Here is a 27,902-nt window from a genome sequence, read left to right on the forward strand (position 1 = left end):
ACACTAAACCAAAGTGAAACCATGACACGGTCAGAAAACAGATCATTGAAAATTCATGAAACTTGGCAAAAACACAAAAGACATCATTACACACATTTTCAGCATTGGTAGGACTGACTCCGCCCAACAGGAAGTCGGCCATTTTGAAATATCTGCATTTTACACACATTTTTTGTGTACATTGTCAAACTACTCCTAGCAAATTTGTTGAATTATCTTGGTATTTGGTAAAAATAAACATTGAACATATCTGATGATAAATTGTGAAGGAATAGTCGATATCTCAAACGAGGACGAAATGGCAGATGGTTGAATTTGTGAGATGCCACATCAAAACAGGAGGTCAAAACCTAGGTAATGCCAGGTGTTTTGAGGAGGTTATAACGGAGAAAAACTCACAAAATTTGACCGGCCTGCTTATCTAAGGCTGTTGTTTGATGCAGAATTAGAATTTCAAATACATGTATTTTAACAGCGCCATAGCGCCACCTGTATTTTAAATGGATATTTCACGTGTTTAACAGGATAGAAAACTCTTGAAAATTGGCACACTCAATAAGACCTCAAAATTACTTTTACCGGTTTCTCGGTTTGGCCCGGTACGATTTGAGCTGTTGTGCGAGGGCCCTACGTCCCCCTGTGACAGGGGGACAACTCGTTATTATTATTATTATTCTGCCTATTTGCGTCCATTTTTGAGGCATTTCCGATACTCGAAAACTCACGCATTTTGGCACAGACCTCAAGCTCGGCGAAAATTTTAAAGTTCCATAGAGGCTGGACTTTGGCGTTGTTCAGGAGCTCTATAGCGCCCCCAAACGTCGGCAGTGGCCGGGATGAAGTTTGTCCAACGTGCACCAACTTTGGTACGCTCATTGACCTCCTCATAAACAACAAGAATCACTAGGTTTTATTTGACTCCGCCCAACAGGAAGTCGGCCATTTTGACAGGAAGTTGCAAAATAAAAAGTTTCCCGCTGGGTTTCGGAGGGGTTAGGATGTTTGAAAACTCCTAAAATTTTACAAAGCTATTTGGCTTAGGCCATACTTTGACCGTAAGTTGGAATTTCGTAAATTCGTCTTTCATCAGCTCTCTAGCGCCACCTATTTTATATCATATTTATGAAAAGCTCTCAGCCTCTTGATAATTGGCAGATTCAATAAGTCTTTGAAATGATTTAGGAATATTTTGTCGTTTTTCTCATGTGTAGCTAGAGGACTCTACAGCGCCCCCTATTTTGTTTAGGCCATTAAATTAGCTGTAGCTGTCTCAAAATTTCTCCAATATTCTCAATTTTTGGCAACAACATAGAAACTATCATCCCGCACATATTACCTATTGGCTTGTACTAGCTCTGCCCAACAGGAAGTCGGCCATTTTGAAATTTGTGGAATTTTTACACATTTTTCACGAACTCATTCAAACTCCTCCTAGAGTCTTTGTCATATTACCTCTAAATTTGGTGTGGATAGGCTCCAGACATACATGGTGATAAATTGCGAAGGAATAGTCGATAGCTGAAATGATGACGTAATGGCGGACAATTAATTTAATGGAGACGCAACACTAGACCAAAGTGAAACCATGACACGGTCATAAAACAGATGATTGAAAAATCATGAAACTTGGTAAAAACACAAGAGACATCATAAGACACGTTTTTAGTATTGGAATGATTGACTCCGCCCAACAGGAAGTCGGCCATTTTGAAATATGTGCATTTTACACACATTTTTTGCATACTTTGTCGAACTCCTCCTAGGGAATTTGTTGAATACTCTTGATATTTGTCAGCAAAAAACTACTACCATCCGTGATGATAAATTGCGAAGGAATAGTCGATATCTTAAACGAGGACGAAATGGCGGACAGTTGAACTGCTTGAGATGCCCCATTAAAACAGGAAGTGAATACATTCTGGTGTTAGTAGGTGTTTGAGGAGGTTAAAAAGGTTGAAAACTCTCAAAAATTTACAGGCCTGCTTGAATTAAGCAGTACTTTCATCTGAAATTAAAATTTCTTGTATAAGTATTTCATTGGCTCTATAGCGCCACCTAGGTTTCAATGCATATTTGACATTATGGGAATGCTCAAAACCTCTTGAAAATTGACAGATTGCATAAGACCTAAAAACACTTTACAAATATTTTGACAATTTTTTCATGTATAGCTAACAGACTCTACAGCGCCCCCTAATTCGTTTGTTTAATAAATTAGCTGTGGATGTGTCAAAATTTGTCTAATCTTCTCAAATTTTGGTAGGATCGTAGATAGTATGACCCCGCACATATTTGCAATTAGCTTGTATTAGCTCCGGCCAGCAGGAAGTCGGCCATATTGGAATTTGTAATATTTTTACAAATTTTTCACAAACTAATTTAAACTGCTCCTAAAGTCTTTGTCAGATTACCTCTTATTTCGCTGTAAATGAACAACAGACATATTTGATGATAACTGCCAAAGGATTAGTTGATCGGTAAAACGGTGACCCAATGGCGAGCAATTTATTCACTAGAGACGCAACACTAAACCAATGTGAAACCATGACACGGTCAGAAAACAGATTATTGAAAATTCATGAAACTTGGCAAAAACACAAAAGACATCATTACACACATTTTCAGTATTGGTAGGACTGACTCCGCCCAACAGGAAGTCGGTCATTTTGAAATATCTGCATTTTACATAAATTTTTTTGCGTATGTTGTCAAACTACTCCTAGCAAATTTTGTTGAATTCTCTTGATATTTGGTAAAAATAAACATTGAACATATCTGATGATAAATTGTGAAGGAATAGTCGATATCTCAAACGAGGACGAAATGGCAGGTGGTTGAATTTGTGAGATGCCACATCAAAACAGGAGGTGAAAACCTAGGTAATGCCAGGTGTTTTGAGGAGGTTATAACGAAGAAAAACTCACAAAATTTGACTGGCCTGCTTATCTAAGGCTGTTGTTTGATGTAGAATTAGAATTTCAAATACATGTATTTTAACAGCGCTATAGCGCCACCTGTATTTTAAATGGATATTTCACATGTTTAACAGGATAGAAAACTCTTGAAAATTGGCACACTCAATAAGACCTTAAAATTACTTTTACTGGTTTCTCGGTTTGGCCCGGTACGATTTGCGCTGTTGTGCGAGGGCCCTTCGTCCCCCTGTGACAGGGGGACAACTCGTTATTTTTATTTTTAAACTTCGCACCCATTTTTGAGGCCTTTCTGATACTCGAAAACTCTTGCATTTTGGCACAGACGTCAAAGCCGGTGAAAAATTTTAAATTACATAGTTCACAGGTTTGGGCGTGGATCAGCAGCTCTATAGCGCCCCCAAACGTTGCCAGTGGCCGGGATAAAGTTTGTCCAATGTGCACCAACTTTGGTACGCTCATTGACCTCATTATACCGATCAAGAATCACTTGGATTTATTTGACTCCGCCTAACAGGAAGTCGGCCATTTTGGCAGGAAGTCGCAAAATAAAAAGTTTCCCGTGGTGTTTTGGGTGGGTTACGATGTTCGAAAACTCATAAAATTTCACAGGCCTATTGGGCATAGGCTGTACTTTGATGTAAAATTAGAATTTTTCATATTCATAATTTATCAGCTCTCTAGCGCCACCTATTTTATATGACATTTATAGAAAGCTCTTAGCCTCTTCTAAATTAGCAGACCCAATAATGCCTTTAAATGATTTCGAGAAATGTAAACATTTTTCTAATGTGGTGCTAAATGACTCTACAGCGCCCCCTATTTGGTTTAGGCTAATAAATTAGCGGTAGCTGTCTCAAATTTTCCCCAATGTTCAAAATTTTTGGTAGAAACATAGATATTACGATGCCACACATAATACCCATTGGCATGTATTAGCTCCGCCCAACAGGAAGTCGGCCATTTTGAAAAATGTTAAATTTTTAAACATTTTTCACATACTCATTCGAACTCCTCCTAGAGTCTTTGTCAGATTACAACTAAATGGTCTGTGGATAGTCTCCAGACATACGTGGTGCTAAATTGCGAAGGAATAGTCGATAGCTGAAACGATGACGTAATGGTGGGCAATTGATTTAATGGAGACACAACACTAAACCAAATAGAAACATTAGCATGGTCAGAATACAGCTGCTTGGAAATTCATGAAACTTGGCAAAAACATAAAAGACATCATTACACACATTTCCAGTGTTGATATGATTGACTCCGCCCAACAGGAAGTCGGCCATTTTGAAAAACGTGCATTTTACACACATTTTTTGCATACTTTGTCGAACTCCTCCTAGGGAATTTGTTGAATACTCTTGATATTTGTCAGCAATAAACTACTACCATCCGTGATGATAAATTGCGAAGGAATAGTCGATATCTTAAACGAGGACGAAATGGCGGACAGTTGAATTGCTGGAGATACCCCATTAAAATAGGAAGTAAATACATTCTGGTGTTGGTAGGTGTTTGAGGAGGTTAGACAGGTTGAAAACTCTCGAAACTTTACAGGCCTGCTTGATTTAAGCGGTCCTTTGATTAAAAATTGAAATTTCATAGATACATATTTCATTGGCTCTATAGCGCCACCTAGGTTTCAATGCATATTTGACATTACGGGAATGCTCAAAAACTCTTGAAAATTGTCAGATTCCATAAGATCTAAAAACACTTTACAAATATTGTGATAATTTTTTCATGTGTAGCTAGCGGACTCTATAGCGCCCCCTAATTCATTCGTTTAGTAAATTAGCTGTGGATGTGTCACAATTTGTCTAATCTTCTCAAATTTTGGTAGGAGCGTAGATACTATGACTCTGCACATATTTGCAGTTAGTTTGTATTAGCTCCGCCCAACAGGAAGTCGGCCATATTGGATTTTGTAATTTTTTTACACTTTTTTTCACAAACTCATTTAAACTGCTCCTAAAGTCTTTGTCAGATTATCTCTAAATTAGCTGAGAATGAACATCAGACACAGTTGATGAAAATTGCCAAAGGAATAGTTGATCGCTAAAACGGTGACGTAATGGCGAGCAATTGATTGAATAGAGACGCAACACTAAACCAAAGTGAAACCGTGACACAGTCAGAACACAGATGATTAAAAATTCATGAAACTTGGCAAAAACACAAGAGACATCATTAGACACGTTTTCAGTATTGGTAGGACTGACTCCGCCCAACAGGAAGTCGGCCATTTTGAAATATCTGAATTTTGCATACATTTTTTGCGTATGTTGTCAAACTACTCCTAGAAATTTTGTTGAATTCTCTTGGTATTTGGTAAATATAAACATTGAACATATCTGATGATAAATTGTGAAGAAATAGTCGATATCTTAAACGAGGAGGGAATGGCGGACGGTTGAATGTTTGAGATGCCACATCAAAACTGGAGGTTGACACATACGTAATGCTAGGAGTTTTGAGGACGTTATAAGAGAGAAAAGCTCACAAACTTTGACTGGCCTGCTTATCTGAGGCTGTTGTTTGATCTAGAATTAGAATTTCAAATATATGTTTTAACAGCTCTATAGCGCCACCTGTATTTTAAATGGGTATTTATCTGAGGCTGTTGTTTGATCTAGAATTAGAATTTCAAATATATGTGTTTTAACAGCTCTATAGCGCCACCTGTATTTTAAATGGGTATTTCACATTTTTGGCAGGATAGAAAACTCTTGAAAATTACCACACTTAATAAGACCTCAAAATTACTTTCACCGGTTTCTCGGTTTGGCCCGGTACGATTTGCGCTGTTGTGCGAGGGCCCTACGTCCCCCTGTGACAGGGGGACAACTCGTTATTATTATTAGGGCCCGAGCACCGAAGGCGCAGGCGAAGCCTGCACCGGAGGTGCAAAGCCCTATTGTTTTTGGTCCGTTTATTATTATTATTAGGGCCCGAGCACCGAAGGCGCAGGCGAAGCCTGCACCGGAGGTGCAAAGCCCTATTGTTTTTGGTCCGTTTATTATTATTATTATTATTATTATTATTCTGCCTCTTTGCGTCCATTTTTGAGGCATTTCCGATACTTGAAAACTCACGCATTTTGGCACAGACCTCAAGCTCGGCGAAAATTTTAAAGTTCCATAGAGGCTGGACTTTGGCGTTGTTCAGGAGCTCTATAGCGCCCCCAAACGTCGGCAGTGGCCGGGATGAAGTTTGTCCAACGTGCACCAACTTTGGTACGCTCATTGACCTCCTCATAAACAACAAGAATCACTAGGTTTTATTTGACTCCGCCCAACAGGAAGTCGGCCATTTTGACAGGAAGTTGCAAAATAAAAAGTTTCCCGCTGGGTTTCGGAGGGGTTAGGATGTTTGAAAACTCCTAAAATTTTACAGAGCTATTTGGCTTAGGCCATACTTTGACCGTAAGTTGGAATTTCGTAAATTCGTCTTTCATCAGCTCTCTAGCGCCACCTATTTTATATCATATTTATGAAAAGCTCTCAGCCTCTTGATAATTGGCAGATTCAATAAGTCTTTGAAATGATTTAGGAATATTTTGTCGTTTTTCTCATGTGTAGCTAGAGGACTCTACAGCGCCCCCTATTTTGTTTAGGCCATTAAATTAGCTGTAGCTGTCTCAAAATTTCTCCAATATTCTCGATTTTTGGCAACAACATAGAAAGTATCATCCCGCACATATTACCCATTGGCTGGTATTAGCTCCGCCCAACAGGAAGTCGGCCATTTTGAAATTTGTGGAATTTTTACACATTTTTCACCAACTCATTCAAACTCCTCCTAGAGTCTTTGTCAGATTATCTCTAAATTGGGCGTGGATAGGCTCCAGACATACATGGTGATAAATTGCAAAGGAATAGTCGATAGCTGAAACGATGACGTAATGGCGGACAATTAATTTAATGGAGACGCAACACTAGACCAAAGTGAAACCATGACACGGTCATAAAACAGATGATAGAAAAATCATGAAACTTGGTAAAAACACAAGAGACATCATAAGACACGTTTTTAGTATTGGAATGATTGACTCCGCCCAACAGGAAGTCGGCCATTTTGAAATATGTGCATTTTACACACATTTTTTGCATACTTTGTCGAACTCCTCCTAGGGAATTTGTTGAATACTCTTAATATTTGTCAGCAAAAAACTACTACCATCCCTCATGATAAATTGCGAAGGAATAGTCGATATCTTAAACGAGGACGAAATGGCGGACAGTTGAATTGCTTGAGATGCCCCATTAAAACAGGAAGTGAATACATTCTGGTGTTAGTAGGTGTTTGAGGAGGTTAAAAAGGTTGAAAACTCTCGAAAATTTACAGGCCTGCTTGAATTAAGCAGTACTTTCATCTGAAATTAAAATTTCTTGTATACGTATTTCATTGGCTCTATAGCGCCACCTAGGTTTCAATGCATATTTGACATTACGGGAATGCTCAAAACCTCTTGAAAATTGACAGATTGCATAAGACCTAAAAACACTTTACAAATATTTTGACAATTTTTTCATGTATAGCTAGCAGACTCTACAGCGCCCCCTAATTTGTTTGTTTAATAAATTAGCTGTGGATGTGTCAAAATTTGTCTAATCTTCTCAAATTTTGGTAGGATCGTAGATAGTATGACCCTGCACATATTTGCAATTGGCTTGTATTAGCTCCGCCCAACAGGAAGTCGGACATATTGGAATTTGTAATATTTTTACAAATTTTTCACAAACTAATTTAAACTGCTCCTAAAGTCTTTGTCAGATTACCTCTTATTTCGCTGTAAATGAACAACAGACATATTTGATGATAATTGCCAAAGGATTAGTTGATCGGTAAAACGGTGACCCAATGGCGAGCAATTGAGTCACTAGAGACGCAACACTAAACCAAAGTGAAACCATGACATGGTCAGAAAACAGATTATTGAAAATTCATGAAACTTGGCAAAAACACAAAAGACATCATTACACACATTTTCAGCATTGGTAGGACTGACTCCGCCCAACAGGAAGTCGGCCATTTTGAAATATCTGCATTTTACAAACATTTTTTGTGTACATTGTCAAACTACTCCTAGCAAATTTGATGAATTCTCTTGGTATTTGGTAAAAATAAACATTGAACATATCTGATGATAAATTGTGAAGGAATAGTCGATATCTCAAACGAGGACGAAATGGCAGATGGTTGAATTTTTGAGATCCCACATCAAAACAGGAGGTGAAAACCTAGGTAATGCCAGGTGTTTTGAGGAAGTTATAACGGAGAAAAACTCACAAAATTTGACCAGCCTGCTTATCTAAGGCTGTTGTTTGATGTAGAATTAGAATTTCAAATACATGTATTTTAACAGCGCCATAGCGCCACCTGTATTTTAAATTGATATTTCACATGTTTAACAGGATAGAAAACTCTTGAACATTGGCACACTCAATAAGACCTCAAAATTACTTTTACCGGTTTCTCGGTTTGGCCCGGTACGATTTGCGCTGTTGTGCGAGGGCCCTACGTCCCCCTGTGACAGGGGGACAACTCGTTATTATTATTATTATTATTATTATTATTATTTTTATTTTTAAACTTCGCGCCCATTTTTGAGGCCTTTCTGATACTCGAAAACTCTTGAATTTTGGCACAGACATCAAAGCCGGTGAAAAATTTTAAATTTCACAGTTCCTGGGCTTGGGCGTTGATCAGGAGCTCTATAGCGCCCCCAAACGTTGCTAGTGGCCGGGATAAAGTTTGTCCAATGTGCACCAACTTTGGTACGCTCATTGACCTCATTATACCAATCAAGAATCACTTGGATTTATTTGACTCCGCCTAACAGGAAGTCTGCCATTTTGGCAGGAAGTCGCAAAATAAAAAGTTTCCCGTGGTGTTTTGGGTGGGTTACGATGTTCGAAAACTCATAAAATTTCACAGGCATATTGGGCATAGGCTGTACTTTGATGTAAAATTGGAATTTTTCATATTCATAATTTATCAGCTCTCTAGCGCCACCTATTTTATATGACATTTATAGAAAGCTCTTAGCCTCTTCTAAATAAGCAGACCCAATAATGCCTTTAAATGATTTCGAGAAATGTAATCGTTTTTCTAATGTGGAGCTAAATGACTCTACAGCGCCCCCTATTTGGTTTAGGCTAATAAATTAGCGGTAGCTGTCTCAAATTTTCCCCAATGTTCAAGATTTTTGGTAGAAAAATAGATATTACGATGCCACACATAATACCCATTGGCATGTATTAGCTCCGCCCAACAGGAAGTCGGCCATTTTGAAAAATGTTAATTTTTTACACATTTTTCACGAACTCATTCGAACTCCTCCTAGAGTCTTTGTCAGATTACAACTAAATTGTCTGTGGATAGTCTCCAGACATACGTGGTGCTAAATTGCGAAGGAATAGTCGATAGCTGAAACGATGACGTAATGGTGGGCAATTGATTTAATGGAGACACAACACTAAACCAAATAGAAACATTAGCATGGTCAGAATACAGCTGCTTGGAAATTCATGAAACTTGGCAAAAATATAAAAGACATCATTACACACGTTTTCAGTGTTGATATGATTGACTCCGCCCAACAGGAAGTCGGCCATTTTGAAAAACGTGCATTTTACACACATTTTTTGCATACTTTGTCGAACTCCTCCTAGGGAATTTGTTGAATACTCTTGATATTTGTCAACAATAAACTACCACCATCCTTGATGATAAATTGCGAAGGAATAGTCGATATCTTAAACGAGGACGAAATGGCGGACAGTTGAATTGCTTGAGATACCCCATTAAAATAGGAAGTAAATACATTCTGGTGTTAGTAGGTGTTTGAGGAGGTTAAACAGGTTGAACACTCACGAAACTTTTCAGGCCTGCTTGATTTAAGCAGTACTTTGATTAAAAATTGAAATTTCATATATACATATTTCATTGGCTCTATAGCGCCACCTAGGTTTCAATGCATATTTGACATTACGGAAATGCTCAAAAACTCTTGAAAACTGTCAGATTCCATAAGATCTAAAAAACACTTTACAAATATTGTGATAATTTTTTCATGTGTAGCTAGCGGACTCTACAGCGCCCCCTAATTCGTACGGTTAATAAATTAGCTTTGGATGTGTCAAAATTTCTCTAATCTTCTCAAATTTTGGTAGGAGCGTAGATACTATGACTTTGCACATATTTGCAATTGGTTTGTATTAGCTCCGCCCAACAGGAAGTCGGCCATTTTGAAATTTGTGTAATTTTTACAAATTTTTAACAAACTCATTTAAACTGCTCCTAAAGTCTTTGTCAGATTACCTCTAAATTAGCTGAGAATGAACATCAGACACAGTTGATGAAAATTGCCAAAGGAATAATTGATCGCTAAAACGGTGACGTAATGGCGGGCAATTGATTGACTAGAGACGCAACACTAAACCAAAGTGAAACCATGACACAGTCAGAACACAGATGATTAAAAATTCATGAAACTTGGCAAAAACACAAGAGACATCATTAGACACGTTTTCAGTATTGGTAGGACTGACTCCGCCCAACAGGAAGTCGGCCATTTTGAAATATCTGAATTTTACATACATTTGTTGTGTATATTGTCAAACTACTCCTAGAAATTTTCTTGAATTCTCTTGGTATTTGGTAAAAATAAACATTAAACATATCTGATGATAAATTGTGAAGGAATAGTCGATATCTCAAACGAGGACGAAATGGCAGATGGTTGAATTTGTGAGATGCCACATCAAAACAGAAGGTCAAAACCTAGGTAATGCCAGGTGTTTTGAGGAGGTTATAACGGAGAAAAACTCACAAAATTTGACCGGCCTGCTTATCTGAGGCTGTTGTTTGATGTAGAATTAGAATTTCAAATACATGTATTTTAACAGCGCTAGAGCGCTACCTGTATTTTAAATGGATATTTCACATGTTTAACAGGATAGAAAACTCTTGAAAATTGGCACACTCAATAAGACCTTAAAATTACTTTTACCGGTTTCTCGGTTTGGCCCGGTACGATTTGCGCTGTTGTGCGAGGGCCCTACGTCCCCCTGTGACAGGGGGACAACTCGTTATTATTATTCTGCCTCTTTGCGTCCATTTTTGAGGCATTTCCGATACTCGAAAACTCACGCATTTTGGCACAGACCTCAAGCTCGGCGAAAATTTTAAAGTTCCATAGAGGCTGGACTTTGGCGTTGTTCAGGAGCTCTATAGCGCCCCCAAACGTCGGCAGTGGCCGGGATGAAGTTTGTCCAACGTGCACCAACTTTGGTACGCTCATTGACCTCCTCATAAACAACAAGAATCACTAGGTTTTATTTGACTCCGCCCAACAGGAAGTCGGCCATTTTGACAGGAAGTTGCAAAATAAAAAGTTTCCCGCTGGGTTTCGGAGGGATTAGGATGTTTAAAAACTCCTAAAACTTTACAGAGCTATTTGGCTTAGGCCATACTTTGACCGTAAGTTGGAATTTCGTAAATTCGTCTTTCATCAGCTCTCTAGCGCCACCTATTTTATATCATATTTATGAAAAGCTCTCAGCCTCTTGATAATTGGCAGATTCAATAAGTCTTTGAAATGATTTAGGAATATTTTGTCGTTTTTCTCATGTGTAGCTAGAGGACTCTACAGCGCCCCCTATTTTGTTTAGGCCATTAAATTAGCTGTAGCTGTCTCAAAATTTCTCCAATATTCTCGATTTTTGGCAACAACATAGAAACTATCATCCCGCACATATTACCCATTGGCTTGTACTAGCTCTGCCCAACAGGAAGTCGGCCATTTTGAAATTTGTGGAATTTTTACACATTTTTCACGAACTCATTCAAACTCCTCCTAGAGTCTTTGTCAGATTATCTCTAAATTGGGCGTGGGTAGGCTCCAGACATACGTGGTGATAAATTGCGAAGGAATAGTCGATAGCTGAAACGATGACGTAATGGCAGGCAATTAATTTAATGGAGAAGCAACACTAAACAAAAGTGAAACCATGACACGGTCATAACACAGATGATTGAAAATTCATGAAACTTGGCAAAAACACAAGAGACATCATAAGACACGTTTTTAGTATTGGTAAGACTGACTCCGCCCAACAGGAAGTCGGCCATTTTGAAAAAAGTGTGTTTTACACACATTTTTTGCATACTTTGTCGAACTCCTCCTAGGGAATTTGTTGAATACTCTTGATATTTGTCTGTAATAAACTGCTAACATACTTAATTGTAAATTGCGAAGGAATAGTCGATATCTTAAACGAGGACGAAATGGCGGACAGTTGAATTGCTTGAGATGCCCCGTTAAAACAGGAAGTGAATACATTCTGGTGTTAGTAGGTGTTTGAGGAGGTTAAAAAGGTTGAAAACTCTCGAAAATTTACAGGCCTGCTTGATTTAAGCAGTAGTTTAATCTGAAATTAAAATTTCTTGTATACGTATTTCATTGGCTCTATAGCGCCACCTAGGTTTCAATGCATATTTGACATTACGGGAATGCTCAAAACCTCTTGAAAATTGACAGATTGCATAAGACCTAAAAACACTTTACAAATATTTTGACAATTTTTTCATGTATAGCTAGCGGACTCTACAGCGCCCCCTAATTTGTTCATTTAATAAATTAGCTGTGGATGTGTCAAAATTTGTCTAATCTTCTCAAATTTTGGTAGGATCGTAGATAGTATGACCCTGCACATATTTGCAATTGGCTTGTATTAGCTCCGCCCAACAGGAAGTCGGCCATATTGGAATTTGTAATATTTTTACACATTTTTCACAAACTCATTTAAACTGCTCCTAAAGTCTTTGTCAGATTACCTCTTGTTTCGCTGTAAATGAACAACAGACATATTTGATGATAACTGCCAAAGGATTAGTTGATCGGTAAAACGGTGACCCAATGGCGAGCAATTGAGTCACTAGAGACGCAACACTAAACCAAAGTGAAACCATGACATGGTCAGAAAACAGATTATTGAAAATTCATGAAACTTGGCAAAAACACAAAAGACATCATTACACACATTTTCAGCATTGGTAGGACTGACTCCGCCCAACAGGAAGTCGGCCATTTTGAAATATCTGCATTTTACACACATTTTTTGTGTACATTGTCAAACTACTCCTAGCAAATTTGATGAATTCTCTTGGTATTTGGTAAAAATAAACATTGAACATATCTGATGATAAATTGTGAAGGAATAGTCGATATCTCAAACGAGGACGAAATGGCAGATGGTTGAATTTTTGAGATCCCACATCAAAACAGGAGGTGAAAACCTAGGTAATGCCAGGTGTTTTGAGGAGGTTATAACGGAGAAAAACTCACAAAATTTGACCAGCCTGCTTATCTAAGGCTGTTGTTTGATGTAGAATTAGAATTTCATATACATGTATTTTAACAGCGCCATAGCGCCACCTGTATTTTAAATGGATATTTCACATGTTTAACAGGATAGAAAACTCTTGAAAATTGGCACACTCAATAAGACCTCAAAATTACTTTTACCGGATTCTCGGTTTGGCCCGGTACGATTTGCGCTGTTGTGCGAGGGCCCTACGTCCCCCTGTGACAGGGGGACAACTCGTTATTAGGGCCCGAGCACCGAAGGCGCAGGCGAAGCCTGCACCGGAGGTGCAAAGCCCTATTGTTTTTGGTCCGTTTATTATTATTATTATTAGGGCCCGAGCACCGAAGGCGCAGGCGAAGCCTGCACCGGAGGTGCAAAGCCCTATTGTTTTTGGTCCGTTTATTATTATTATTATTATTATTATTATTTTTATTTTTAAACTTCGCGCCCATTTTTGAGGCCTTTCTGATACTCGAAAACTCTTGAATTTTGGCACAGACATCAAAGCCGGTGAAAAATTTGAAATTTCACAGTTCCTGGGCTTGGGCGTTGATCAGGAGCTCTATAGCGCCCCCAAACGTTGCTAGTGGCCGGGATAAAGTTTGTCCAATGTGCACCAACTTTGGTACGCTCATTGACCTCATTATACCGATCAAGAATCACTTGGATTTGTTTGACTCCGCCTAACAGGAAGTCGGCCATTTTGGCAGGAAGTCGCAAAATAAAAAGTTTCCCGTGGTGTTTTGGGTGGGTTACGATGTTCGAAAACTCATAAAATTTCACAGGCATATTGGGCATAGGCTGTACTTTGATGTAAAATTGGAATTTTTCATATTCATAATTTATCAGCTCTCTAGCGCCACCTATTTTATATGACATTTATAGAAAGCTCTTAGCCTCTTCTAAATGAGCAGACCCAATAATGCCTTAAAATGATTTCGAGAAATGTAATCGTTTTTCTAATGTGGAGCTAAATGACTCTACAGCGCCCCCTATTTGGTTTAGGCTAATAAATTAGCGGTAGCTGTCTCAAATTTTCCCCAATGTTCAAGATTTTTGGTAGAAAAATAGATATTACGATGCCACACATAATACCCATTGGCATGTATTAGCTCCGCCCAACAGGAAGTCGGCCATTTTGAAAAATGTTAAATTTTTACACATTTTTCACGAACTCATTCGAACTCCTCCTAGAGTCTTTGTCAGATTACAACTAAATTGTCTGTGGATAGTCTCCAGACATACGTGGTGCTAAATTGCGAAGGAATAGTCGATAGCTGAAACGATGACGTAATGGCGGGCAGTTGATTTAATGGAGACACAACACTAAACCAAATAGAAACATTAGCATGGTCAGAACACAGCTGCTTGGAAATTCATGAAACTTGGCAAAAACATAAAAGACATCATTACACACGTTTTCAGTGTTGATATGATTGACTCCGCCCAACAGGAAGTCGGCCATTTTGAAAAACGTGCATTTTACACACATTTTTTGCATACTTTGTTGAACTCCTCCTAGGGAATTTGTTGAATACTCTTGATATTTGTCAACAATAAACTACTACCATCCTTGATGATAAATTGCGAAGGAATAGTCGATATCTTAAACGAGGACGAAATGGCGGACAGTTGAATTGCTTGAGATACCCCATTAAAATAGGAAGTAAATACATTCTGGTGTTAGTAGGTGTTTGAGGAGGTTAAACAGGTTGAACACTCACGAAACTTTACAGGCCTGCTTGATTTAAGCGGTCCTTTGATTAAAAATTTAAATTTCATATATACATATTTCATTGGCTCTATAGCGCCACCTAGGTTTCAATGCATATTTGACATTACGGAAATGCTCAAAAACTCTTGAAAACTGTCAGATTCCATAAGATCTAAAAACACTTTACAAATATTGTGATAATTTTTTCATGTATAGCTAGCGGACTCTATAGCGCCCCCTAATTCATTCGTTTAATAAATTAGCTGTGGATGTGTCACAATTTGTCTAATCTTCTCAAATTTTGGTAGGAGCGTAGATACTACGACTCTGCACATATTTGCAATTGGTTTGTATTAGCTCCGCCCAACAGGAAGTCGGCCATATTGGATTTTGTAATTTTTTTACACTTTTTTTCACAAACTCATTTAAACTGCTCCTAAAGTCTTTGTCAGATTACCTCTAAATTAGCTGAGAATGAACATCAGACACAGTTGATGAAAATTGCCAAAGGAATAGTTGATCGCTAAAACGGTGACGTAATGGCGAGCAATTGATTGACTAGAGACGCAACACTAAACCAAAGTGAAACCATGACACAGTCAGAACACAGTTGATTAAAAATTCATGAAACTTGGCAAAAACACAAGAGACATCATTAGACACGTTTTCAGTATTGGTAGGACTGACTCCGCCCAACAGGAAGTCGGCCATTTTGAAATATCTGAATTTTACATACATTTTTTGCGTATGTTGTCAAACTACTCCTAGAAATTTTGTTGAATTCTCTTGGTATTTGGTAAAAATAAACATTGAACATATCTGATGATAAATTGTGAAGAAATAGTCGATATCTTAAACGAGGAGGGAATGGCGGACGGTTGAATGTTTGAGATGCCACATCAAAACTGGAGGTTGACACATAGGTAATGCTAGGAGTTTTGAGGACGTTATAAGAGAGAAAAGCTCACAAACTTTGACCGGCCTGCTTATCTGAGGCTGTTGTTTGATCTAGAATTAGAATTTCAAATATATGTGTTTTAACAGCTCTATAGCGCCACCTGTATTTTAAATGGGTATTTCACATTTTTGGCAGGATAGAAAACTCTTGAAAATTACCACACTTAATAAGACCTCAAAATTACTTTCACCGGTTTCTTGGTTTGGCCCGGTACGATTTGCGCTGTTGTGCGAGGGCCCTACGTCCCCCTGTGACAGGGGGACAACTCGTTATTAGGGCCCGAGCACCGAAGGCGCAGGCGAAGCCTGCACCGGAGGTGCAAAGCCCTATTGTTTTTGGTCCGTTTATTATTATTATTATTATTATTATTATTCTGCCTCTTTGCGTCCATTTTTGAGGCATTTCCGATACTCGAAAACTCACGCATTTTGGCATAGACCTCAAGCTCGGTGAAAATTTTAAAGTTCCATAGAGGCTGGACTTTGGCGTTGTTCAGGAGCTCTATAGCGCCCCCAAACGTCGGCAGTGGCCGGGATGAAGTTTGTCCAACGTGCACCAACTTTGGTATGCTCATTGACCTCCTCATAAACAACAAGAATCACTAGGTTTTATTTGACTTCGCCCAACAGGAAGTCGGCCATTTTGACAGGAAGTTGCAAAATAAAAAGTTTCCCGCTGGGATTCGGAGGGGTTAAGATGTTTGAAAACTCCTAAAATTTCACAGAGCTATTTCGCTTAGGCCATACTTTGACCGTAAGTTGGAATTTCGTAAATTCGTCTTTCATCAGCTCTCTAGCGCCACCTATTTTATATCATATTTATGAAAAGCTCTCAGCCTCTTGATAATTGGCAGATTCAATAAGTCTTTGAAATGATTTAGGAATATTTTGTCGTTTTTCTCATGTGTAGCTAGAGGACTCTACAGCGCCCCCTATTTTGTTTAGGCCATTAAATTAGCTGTAGCTGTCTCAAAATTTCTCCAATATTCTCGATTTTTGGCAACAACATAGAAACTATCATCCCGCACATATTACCCTTTGGCTTGTACTAGCTCCGCCCAACAGGAAGTCGGCCATTTTGAAATTTGTGGAATTTTTACACATTTTTCACGAACTCATTCAAACTCCTCCTAGAGTCTTTGTCATATTACCTCTAAATTTGGTATGGATAGGCTCCAGACATACATGGTGATAAATTGCGAAGGAATAGTCGATATCTGAAACGATGACGTAATGGCGGACAATTAATTTAATGGAGACGCAACACTAGACCAAATTGAAACCATGACACAGTCATAAAACAGATTATTGAAAAATCATGAAACTTGGTAAAAACACAAGAGACATCATAAGACACGTTTTTAGTATTGGAATGATTGACTCCGCCCAACAGGAAGTCGGCCATTTTGAAATATGTGCATTTTACACACATTTTTTGCATACTTTGTCGAACTCCTCCTAGGGAATTTGTTGAATACTCTTGATATTTGTCAGTAATAAACTACTAACACACCTGATGATAAATTGCGAAGGAATAGTCGATATCTTAAACGAGGACGAAATGGCGGACAGTTGAATTGCTTGAGATGCCCCGTTAAAACAGGAAGTGAATACATTCTGGTGTTAGTAGGTGTTTGAGGAGGTTAAAAAGATTAAAAACTCTCAAAAATTTACAGGCCTGCTTGATTTAAGCAGTACTTTGATCTGAAATTAAAATTTCATATATACGTATTTCATTGGCTCTATAGCGCCACCTAGGTTTCAATGCATATTTGACATTACGGGAATGCTCAAAACCTCTTGAAAATTGACAGATTGCATAAGACCTAAAAACACTTTACAAATATTTTGACAATTTTTTCATGTATAGCTAGCGGACTCTACAGCGCCCCCTAATTGGTTCGTTTAATAAATTAGCTGTGGATGTGTCAAAATTTGTCTAATCTTCTCAAATTTTGGTAGGATCATAGATAGTATGACCCTGCACATATTTGCAATTGGCTTGTATTAGCTCCGCCCAACAGGAAGTCGGCCATATTGGAATTTGTAATATTTTTACAAGTTTTTCACAAACTAATTTAAACCTGTCCTAAAATCTTTGTCAGATTACCTCTTATTTCGCTGTAAATGAACAACAGACATATTTGATGATAATTGCCAAAGGATTAGTTGATCGGTAAAACGGTGACCCAATGGCGAGCAATTGAGTCACTAGAGACGCAACACTAAACCAAAGTGAAACCATGACATGGTCAGAAAACAGATTATTGAAAATTCATGAAACTTGGCAAAAACACAAAAGACATCATTACACACATTTTCAGCATTGGTAGGACTGACTCCGCCCAACAGGAAGTCGGCCATTTTGAAATATCTGCATTTTACACACATTTTTTGTGTACATTGTCAAACTACTCCTAGCAAATTTGATGAATTCTCTTGGTATTTGGTAAAAATAAACATTGAACATATCTGATGATAAATTGTGAAGGAATAGTCGATATCTCAAACGAGGACGAAATGGCAGATGGTTGAATTTTTGAGATCCCACATCAAAACAGGAGGTGAAAACCTAGGTAATGCCAGGTGTTTTGAGGAGGTTATAACGGAGAAAATCTCACAAAATTTGACCGGCCTGCTTATCTAAGGCTGTTGTTTGATGTAGAATTAGAATTTCAAATACATATATTTTAACAGCGCCATAGCGCCACCTGTATTTTAAATGGATATTTCACATGTTTAACAGGATAGAAAACTCTTGAAAATTGGCACACTCAGTAAGACCTCAAAATTACTTTTACCGGTTTCTCGGTTTGGCCCGGTACGATTTGCGCTGTTGTGCGAGGGCCCTACGTCCCCCTGTGACAGGGGGACAACTCGTTATTATTATTATTATTATTATTATTATTTTTATTTTTAAACTTCGCGCCCATTTTTGAGGCCTTTCTGATACTCGAAAACTCTTGAATTTTGGCACAGACATCAAAGCCGGTGAAAAATTTTAAATTTCACAGTTCCTGGGCTTGGGCGTTGATCAGGAGCTCTATAGCGCCCCCAAACGTTGCTAGTGGCCGGGATAAAGTTTGTCCAATGTGCACCAACTTTGGTACGCTCATTGACCTCATTATACCAATCAAGAATCACTTGGATTTATTTGACTCCGCCTAACAGGAAGTCTGCCATTTTGGCAGGAAGTCGCAAAATAAAAAGTTTCCCGTGGTGTTTTGGGTGGGTTACGATGTTCGAAAACTCATAAAATTTCACAGGCATATTGGGCATAGGCTGTACTTTGATGTAAAATTGGAATTTTTCATATTCATAATTTATCAGCTCTCTAGCGCCACCTATTTTATATGACATTTATAGAAAGCTCTTAGCCTCTTCTAAATAAGCAGACCCAATAATGCCTTTAAATGATTTCGAGAAATGTAATCGTTTTTCTAATGTGGAGCTAAATGACTCTACAGCGCCCCCTATTTGGTTTAGGCTAATAAATTAGCGGTAGCTGTCTCAAATTTTCCCCAATGTTCAAGATTTTTGGTAGAAAAATAGATATTACGATGCCACACATAATACCCATTGGCATGTATTAGCTCCGCCCAACAGGAAGTCGGCCATTTTGAAAAATGTTAATTTTTTACACATTTTTCACGAACTCATTCGAACTCCTCCTAGAGTCTTTGTCAGATTACAACTAAATTGTCTGTGGATAGTCTCCAGACATACGTGGTGCTAAATTGCGAAGGAATAGTCGATAGCTGAAACGATGACGTAATGGTGGGCAATTGATTTAATGGAGACACAACACTAAACCAAATAGAAACATTAGCATGGTCAGAATACAGCTGCTTGGAAATTCATGAAACTTGGCAAAAATATAAAAGACATCATTACACACGTTTTCAGTGTTGATATGATTGACTCCGCCCAACAGGAAGTCGGCCATTTTGAAAAACGTGCATTTTACACACATTTTTTGCATACTTTGTCGAACTCCTCCTAGGGAATTTGTTGAATACTCTTGATATTTGTCAACAATAAACTACCACCATCCTTGATGATAAATTGCGAAGGAATAGTCGATATCTTAAACGAGGACGAAATGGCGGACAGTTGAATTGCTTGAGATACCCCATTAAAATAGGAAGTAAATACATTCTGGTGTTAGTAGGTGTTTGAGGAGGTTAAACAGGTTGAACACTCACGAAACTTTTCAGGCCTGCTTGATTTAAGCAGTACTTTGATTAAAAATTGAAATTTCATATATACATATTTCATTGGCTCTATAGCGCCACCTAGGTTTCAATGCATATTTGACATTACGGAAATGCTCAAAAACTCTTGAAAACTGTCAGATTCCATAAGATCTAAAAAACACTTTACAAATATTGTGATAATTTTTTCATGTGTAGCTAGCGGACTCTACAGCGCCCCCTAATTCGTACGGTTAATAAATTAGCTTTGGATGTGTCAAAATTTCTCTAATCTTCTCAAATTTTGGTAGGAGCGTAGATACTATGACTTTGCACATATTTGCAATTGGTTTGTATTAGCTCCGCCCAACAGGAAGTCGGCCATTTTGAAATTTGTGTAATTTTTACAAATTTTTAACAAACTCATTTAAACTGCTCCTAAAGTCTTTGTCAGATTACCTCTAAATTAGCTGAGAATGAACATCAGACACAGTTGATGAAAATTGCCAAAGGAATAATTGATCGCTAAAACGGTGACGTAATGGCGGGCAATTGATTGACTAGAGACGCAACACTAAACCAAAGTGAAACCATGACACAGTCAGAACACAGATGATTAAAAATTCATGAAACTTGGCAAAAACACAAGAGACATCATTAGACACGTTTTCAGTATTGGTAGGACTGACTCCGCCCAACAGGAAGTCGGCCATTTTGAAATATCTGAATTTTACATACATTTGTTGTGTATATTGTCAAACTACTCCTAGAAATTTTCTTGAATTCTCTTGGTATTTGGTAAAAATAAACATTAAACATATCTGATGATAAATTGTGAAGGAATAGTCGATATCTCAAACGAGGACGAAATGGCAGATGGTTGAATTTGTGAGATGCCACATCAAAACAGAAGGTCAAAACCTAGGTAATGCCAGGTGTTTTGAGGAGGTTATAACGGAGAAAAACTCACAAAATTTGACCGGCCTGCTTATCTGAGGCTGTTGTTTGATGTAGAATTAGAATTTCAAATACATGTATTTTAACAGCGCTAGAGCGCTACCTGTATTTTAAATGGATATTTCACATGTTTAACAGGATAGAAAACTCTTGAAAATTGGCACACTCAATAAGACCTTAAAATTACTTTTACCGGTTTCTCGGTTTGGCCCGGTACGATTTGCGCTGTTGTGCGAGGGCCCTACGTCCCCCTGTGACAGGGGGACAACTCGTTATTAGGGCCCGAGCACCGAAGGCGCAGGCGAAGCCTGCACCGGAGGTGCAAAGCCCTATTGTTTTTGGTCCGTTTATTATTAGGGCCCGAGCACCGAAGGCGCAGGCGAAGCCTGCACCGGAGGTGCAAAGCCCTATTGTTTTTGGAAGGATTATTATTATTATTATTATTCCGGACACTTTCGCCCATTTTTGAGGCATTTCCGATACTCGAAAACTCACGCATTTTGGCACAGGCCTCAAACTCGGCGAAAATTTTAAATTTCCATAGAGCATGGACTTTGGCGTGGTTCAGGAGCTCTATAGCGCCCCCAAACGTCGGCAGTGGCCGGGATGAAGTTTGTCCAATGTGCACCAATTTTGGTACGCTCATTAACCTCCTCATAAAGAACAAGGATCACTTGGTTTTATTTGACTCCGCCCAACAGGAAGTCGGCCATTTTGACAGGAATTCGCAAAAAAAAAAGTTTCCCGCTGGGTTTTGGAGGGGTTAAGATGTTTGAAAACTCCTAAAATTTTACAGACCTATTTGGCTTTGGCCATACTTTGACCTTAAATTAAAATTTTGTATATTCGTGTTTCATCAGCTCTCTAGCGCCACCTATTTCATATGACATTTTTGGAAAGCGCTCAGCCTCTTGATAATTGGCAGATTCAATAAGGCCTCGAAGTGATTTAGATATATATTGTCATTTTTGTCGTGTGTAGCTAGATGACTCTACAGCGCCCCCTATTTGGTTCGGCTAATTCATTAGCCGTGGCCTTCTCAAAAATTCTCCAATATTCTTGATATTTGGTAGAAACATAGATAATATGATTCCGCACATTTTACCAATTGGCTTGCTTTAGCTCCGCCCAACAGGAAGTCGGCCATTTTGGAATTTGTGAAATTTTTACACATTTTTCACATACTCATTCGAACTCCTCCTAGAGTTTTTGTCAGATTACCTCAAAATTGGGTTTGGATAGTCTCCAGACATACTTGGTGCTAAATTGCGAAGGAATAGTCGATAGCTCAAACGATGACATAATGGCGGGCAATAGATTTAATGGAGACGCAACATTAGCCCAAATAGAAACATTAGCATGGTCAGAACACAGGTGTTTGAAAAATCATGAAACTTTACAGAAACATAAAAGACATCATTACACACATTGTCACCATGGGTATCATTGACTCCGCCCAACAGGAAGTCGGCCATTTTGAAAAACGTGCATTTTACACACATTTTTTGCATACTTTGTTGAACTCCTCCTAGGGAATTTGTTGAATACTCTTGATATTTGTCAGCAATAAACTACTACCATCCGTGATGATAAATTGCGAAGGAATAGTCGATATCTTAAACGAGGACGAAATGGCGGACAGTTGAATTGCTTGAGATACCCCATTAAAATAGGAAGTAAATACATTCTGGTGTTGGTAGGTGTTTGAGGAGGTTAAACAGGTTGAAAACTCTCGAAACTTTACAGGCCTGCTTGAATTAAGCGGTCCTTTGATTAAAAATTGAAATTTCATATATACATATTTCATTGGCTCTATAGCGCCACCTAGGTTTCAATGCATATTTGACATTACGGAAATGCTCAAAAACTCTTGAAAATTGTCAGATTCCATAAGATCTAAAAACACTTTACAAATATTGTGATAATTTTTTCATGTGTAGCTAGCGGACTCTATAGCGCCCCCTAATTCATTCGTTTAATAAATTAGCTGTGGATGTGTCACAATTTGTCTAATCTTCTCAAATTTTGGTAGGAGCGTAGATACTATGACTCTGCACATATTTGCAATTGGTTTGTATTAGCTCCGCCCAACAGGAAGTCGGCCATATTGGATTTTGTAATTTTTTTACACTTTTTTTCACAAACTCATTTAAACTGCTCCTAAAGTCTTTGTCAGATTACCTCTAAATTAGCTGAGAATGAACATCAGACACAGTTGATGAAAATTGCCAAAGGAATAGTTGATCGCTAAAACGGTGACGTAATGGCGAGCAATTGATTGAATAGAGACGCAACACTAAACCAAAGTGAAACCATGACACAGTCAGAACACAGATGATTAAAAATTCATGAAACTTGGCAAAAACACAAGAGACATCATTAGACACGTTTTCAGTGTTGGTAGGACAGACTCCGCCCAACAGGAAGTCGGCCATTTTGAAATATCTGAATTTTGCATACATTTTTTGCGTATGTTGTCAAACTACTCCTAGAAATTTTGTTGAATTCTCTTGGTATTTGGTAAATTTAAACATTGAACATATCTGATGATAAATTGTGAAGAAATAGTCGATATCTTAAACGAGGAGGGAATGGCGGATGGTTGAATGTTTGAGATGCCACATCAAAACTGGAGGTTGACACCTAGGTAATGCTAGGAGTTTTGAGGACGTTATAAGAGAGAAAAGCTCACAAACTTTGACCGGCCTGCTTATCTGAGGCTGTTGTTTGATCTAGAATTATAATTTCAAGTATATGTGTTTTAACAGCTCTATAGCACCACCTGTATTTTAAATGGGTATTTCACATTTTTGGCAGGATAGAAAACTCTTGAAAATTACCACACTTAATAAGACCTCAAAATTACTTTCACCGGTTTCTCGGTTTGGCCCGGTACGATTTGCGCTGTTGTGCGAGGGCCCTACGTCCCCCTGTGACAGGGGGACAACTCGTTATTATTATTATTATTATTATTATTAGGGCCCGAGCACCGAAGGCGCAGGCGAAGCCTGCACCGGAGGTGCAAAGCCCTATTGTTTTTGGTCCGTTTATTATTATTATTTTTATTTTTAAACTTCACGGCCATTTTTGAGGCCTTTCTGATACTCGAAAACTCTTGAATTTTGGCACAGACATCAAAGCCGGTGAAAAATTTGAAATTTCACAGATCCTGGGCTTGGGAGTTGATCAGGAGCTCTATAGCGCCCCCAAACGTTGCCAGTGGCCGGGATAAAGTTTGTCCAATGTGCACCAACTTTGGTACGCTCATTGACCTCATTATACCGATCAAGAATCACTTGGATTTATTTGACTCTGCCTAACAGGAAGTCGGCCATTTTGGCAGGAAGTCGCAAAATAAAAAGTTTCCCGTGGTGTTTTGGGTGGGTTACGATGTTCGAAAACTCATAAAATTTCACAGGCATATTGGGCATAGGCTGTACTTTGATGTAAAATTGGAATTTTTCATATTCATAATTTATCAGCTCTCTAGCGCCACCTATTTTATATGACATTTATAGAAAGCTCTTAGCCTCTTCTAAATAAGCAGTCCCAATAATGCCTTTAAATGATTTTGAGAAATTTAATCGTTTTTCTAATGTGGAGCTAAATGACTCTACAGCGCCCCCTATTTGGTTTAGGCTAATAAATTAGCGGTAGCTGTCTCAAATTTTCCCCAATGTTCAAGATTTTTGGTAGAAACATAGATATTACGATGCCACACATAATACCCATTGGCATGTATTAGCTCCGCCCAACAGGAAGTCGGCCATTTTGAAAAATGTTAAATTTTTACACATTTTTCACGAACTCATTCGAACTCCTCCTAGAGTCTTTGTCAGATTACAACTAAATGGTCTGTGGATAGTCTCCAGACATACGTGGTGCTAAATTGCGAAGGAATAGTCGATAGCTGAAACGATGACGTAATGGCGGGCAGTTGATTTAATACAGACACAACACTAAACCAAATAGAAACATTAGCATGGTCAGAACACAGCTGCTTGGAAATTCATGAAACTTGGCAAAAACATAAAAGACATCATTACACACGTTTTCAGTGTTGATATGATTGACTCCGCCCAACAGGAAGTCGGCCATTTTGAAAAACGTGCATTTTACACACATTTTTTGCATACTTTGTCGAACTCCTCCTAGGGAATTTGTTGAATACTCTTGATATTTGTCAGCAATAAACTACTACCATCCGTGATGATAAATTGCGAAGGAATAGTCGATATCTTAAACGAGGACGAAATGGCGGACAGTTGAATTGCTTGAGATACCCCATTAAAATAGGAAGTAAATACATTCTGGTGTTGGTAGGTGTTTGAGGAGGTTAAACAGGTTGAACACTCACGAAACTTTACAGGCCTGCTTGATTTAAGCGGTCCTTTGATTAAAAATTAAAATTTCATATATACATATTTCATTGGCTCTATAGCGCCACCTAGGTTTCAATGCATATTTGACATTACGGAAATGCTCAAAAACTCTTGAAAACTGTCAGATTCCATAAGATCTAAAAACACTTTACAAATATTGTGATAATTTTTTCATGTGTAGCTAGCGGACTCTATAGCGCCCCCTAATTCATTCGTTTAATAAATTAGCTGTGGATGTGTCACAATTTGTCTAATCTTCTCAAATTTTGGTAGGAGCGTAGATACTATGACTCTGCACATATTTGCAATTGGTTTGTATTAGCTCCGCCCAACAGGAAGTCGGCCATATTGGATTTTGTAATTTTTTTACACTTTTTTTCACAAACTCATTTAAACTGCTCCTAAAGTCTTTGTCAGATTACCTCTAAAGTAGCTGAGAATGAACATCAGACACAGTTGATGAAAATTGCCAAAGGAATAGTTGATCGCTAAAACGGTGACGTAATGGCGAGCAATTGATTGACTAGAGACGCAACACTAAACCAAAGTGAAACCATGACACAGTCAGAACACAGTTGATTAAAAATTCATGAAACTTGGCAAAAACACAAGAGACATCATTAGACACGTTTTCAGTATTGGTAGGACTGACTCCGCCCAACAGGAAGTCGGCCATTTTGAAATATCTGAATTTTACATACATTTTTTGCGTATGTTGTCAAACTACTCCTAGAAATTTTGTTGAATTCTCTTGGTATTTGGTAAAAATAAACATTGAACATATCTGATGATAAATTGTGAAGAAATAGTCGATATCTTAAACGAGAAGGGAATGGCGGACGGTTGAATGTTTGAGATGCCACATCAAAACTGGAGGTTGACACATAGGTAATGCTAGGAGTTTTGAGGACGTTATAAGAGAGAAAAGCTCACAAACTTTGACCGGCCTGCTTATCTGAGGCTGTTGTTTGATCTAGAATTAGAATTTCAAATATATGTGTTTTAACAGCTCTATAGCGCCACCTGTATTTTAAATGGGTATTTCACATTTTTGGCAGGATAGAAAACTCTTGAAAATTACCACACTTAATAAGACCTCAAAATTACTTTCACCGGTTTCTCGGTTTGGCCCGGTACGATTTGCGCTGTTGTGCGAGGGCCCTACGTCCCCCTGTGACAGGGGGACAACTCGTTATTATTATTATTATTATTATTATTATTATTATTATTCTGCCTCTTTGCGTCCATTTTTGAGGCATTTCCGATACTCGAAAACTCACGTATTTTGGCACAGACCTCAAGCTCGGCGAAAATTGTAAAGTTCCATAGAGGCTGGACTTTGGCGTTGTTCAGGAGCTCTATAGCGCCCCCAAACGTCGGCAGTGGCCGGGATGAAGTTTGTCCAACGTGCACCAACTTTGGTACGCTCATTGACCTCCTCATAAACAACAAGAATCACTAGGTTGGATTTGACTCCGCCCAACAGGAAGTCGGCCATTTTGACAGGAAGTTGCAAAATAAAAAGTTTCCCGCTGGGTTTCGGAGGGGTTAGGATGTTTGAAAACTCCTAAAATTTTACAGAGCTATTTGGCTTAGGCCAAACTTTGACCGTAAGTTGGAATTTCGTAAATTCGTCTTTCATCAGCTCTCTAGCGCCACCTATTTTATATCATATTTATGAAAAGCTCTCAGCCTCTTGATAATTGGCAGATTCAATAAGTCTTTGAAATGATTTAGGAATATTTTGTCGTTTTTCTCATGTGTAGCTAGAGGACTCTACAGCGCCCCCTATTTTGTTTAGGCCATTAAATTACCTGTAGCTGTCTCAAAATTTCTCCAATATTCTCGATTTTTGGCAGCAACATAGAAACTATCATCCCGCACATATTACCCATTGGCTCGTACTAGCTCTGCCCAACAGGAAGTCGGCCATTTTGAAATTTGTGGAATTTTTACACATTTTTCACGAACTCATTCAAACTCCTCCTAGAGTCTTTGTCATATTACCTCTAAATTTGGTGTGGATAGGCTCCAGACATACATGGTGATAAATTGCGAAGGAATAGTCGATAGCTGAAACGATGACGTAATGGCGGACAATTAATTTAATGGAGACGCAACACTAGACCAAAGTGAAACCATGACACGGTCATAAAACAGATGATTGAAAAATCATGAAACTTGGTAAAAACACAAGAGACATCATAAGACACGTTTTTAGTATTGGAATGATTGACTCCGCCCAACAGGAAGTCGGCCATTTTGAAATATGTGCATTTTACACACATTTTTTGCATACTTTGTCGAACTCCTCCTAGGGAATTTGTTGAATACTCTTGATATTTGTCAGCAAAAAACTACTACCATCCGTGATGATAAATTGC

General features: G+C 38.4%; 1 protein-coding gene and 1 long non-coding RNA gene across 3 annotated transcripts in view; both read right to left on the minus strand.

Moving 5' to 3' along the window:
- gas7a (growth arrest-specific 7a) overlaps positions 1-27,902 on the minus strand; it is a 125,407-nt gene that overhangs the window by 89,301 nt on the left and 8,204 nt on the right. The gene's annotated exons all lie outside the window — the stretch shown is intronic.
- On the minus strand, positions 359-27,831 carry LOC125784382 (uncharacterized). Of its 2 annotated transcripts, none has more exons than XR_007427157.1 (3): positions 26,815-27,831; positions 10,867-11,112; positions 359-489 (listed from the first exon to the last, which is right to left on the minus strand). It is a non-coding gene; the product is annotated as an uncharacterized LOC125784382 (long non-coding RNA). The 2 variants fall into 2 exon arrangements; XR_007427158.1 differs by lacking the exon at positions 359-489 and adding an exon at positions 7,671-8,321.

This window comes from Astyanax mexicanus, chromosome 19 (assembly GCF_023375975.1).
Source record: "Astyanax mexicanus isolate ESR-SI-001 chromosome 19, AstMex3_surface, whole genome shotgun sequence".
Taxonomy (NCBI): Eukaryota; Metazoa; Chordata; class Actinopteri; order Characiformes; family Acestrorhamphidae; genus Astyanax; species Astyanax mexicanus.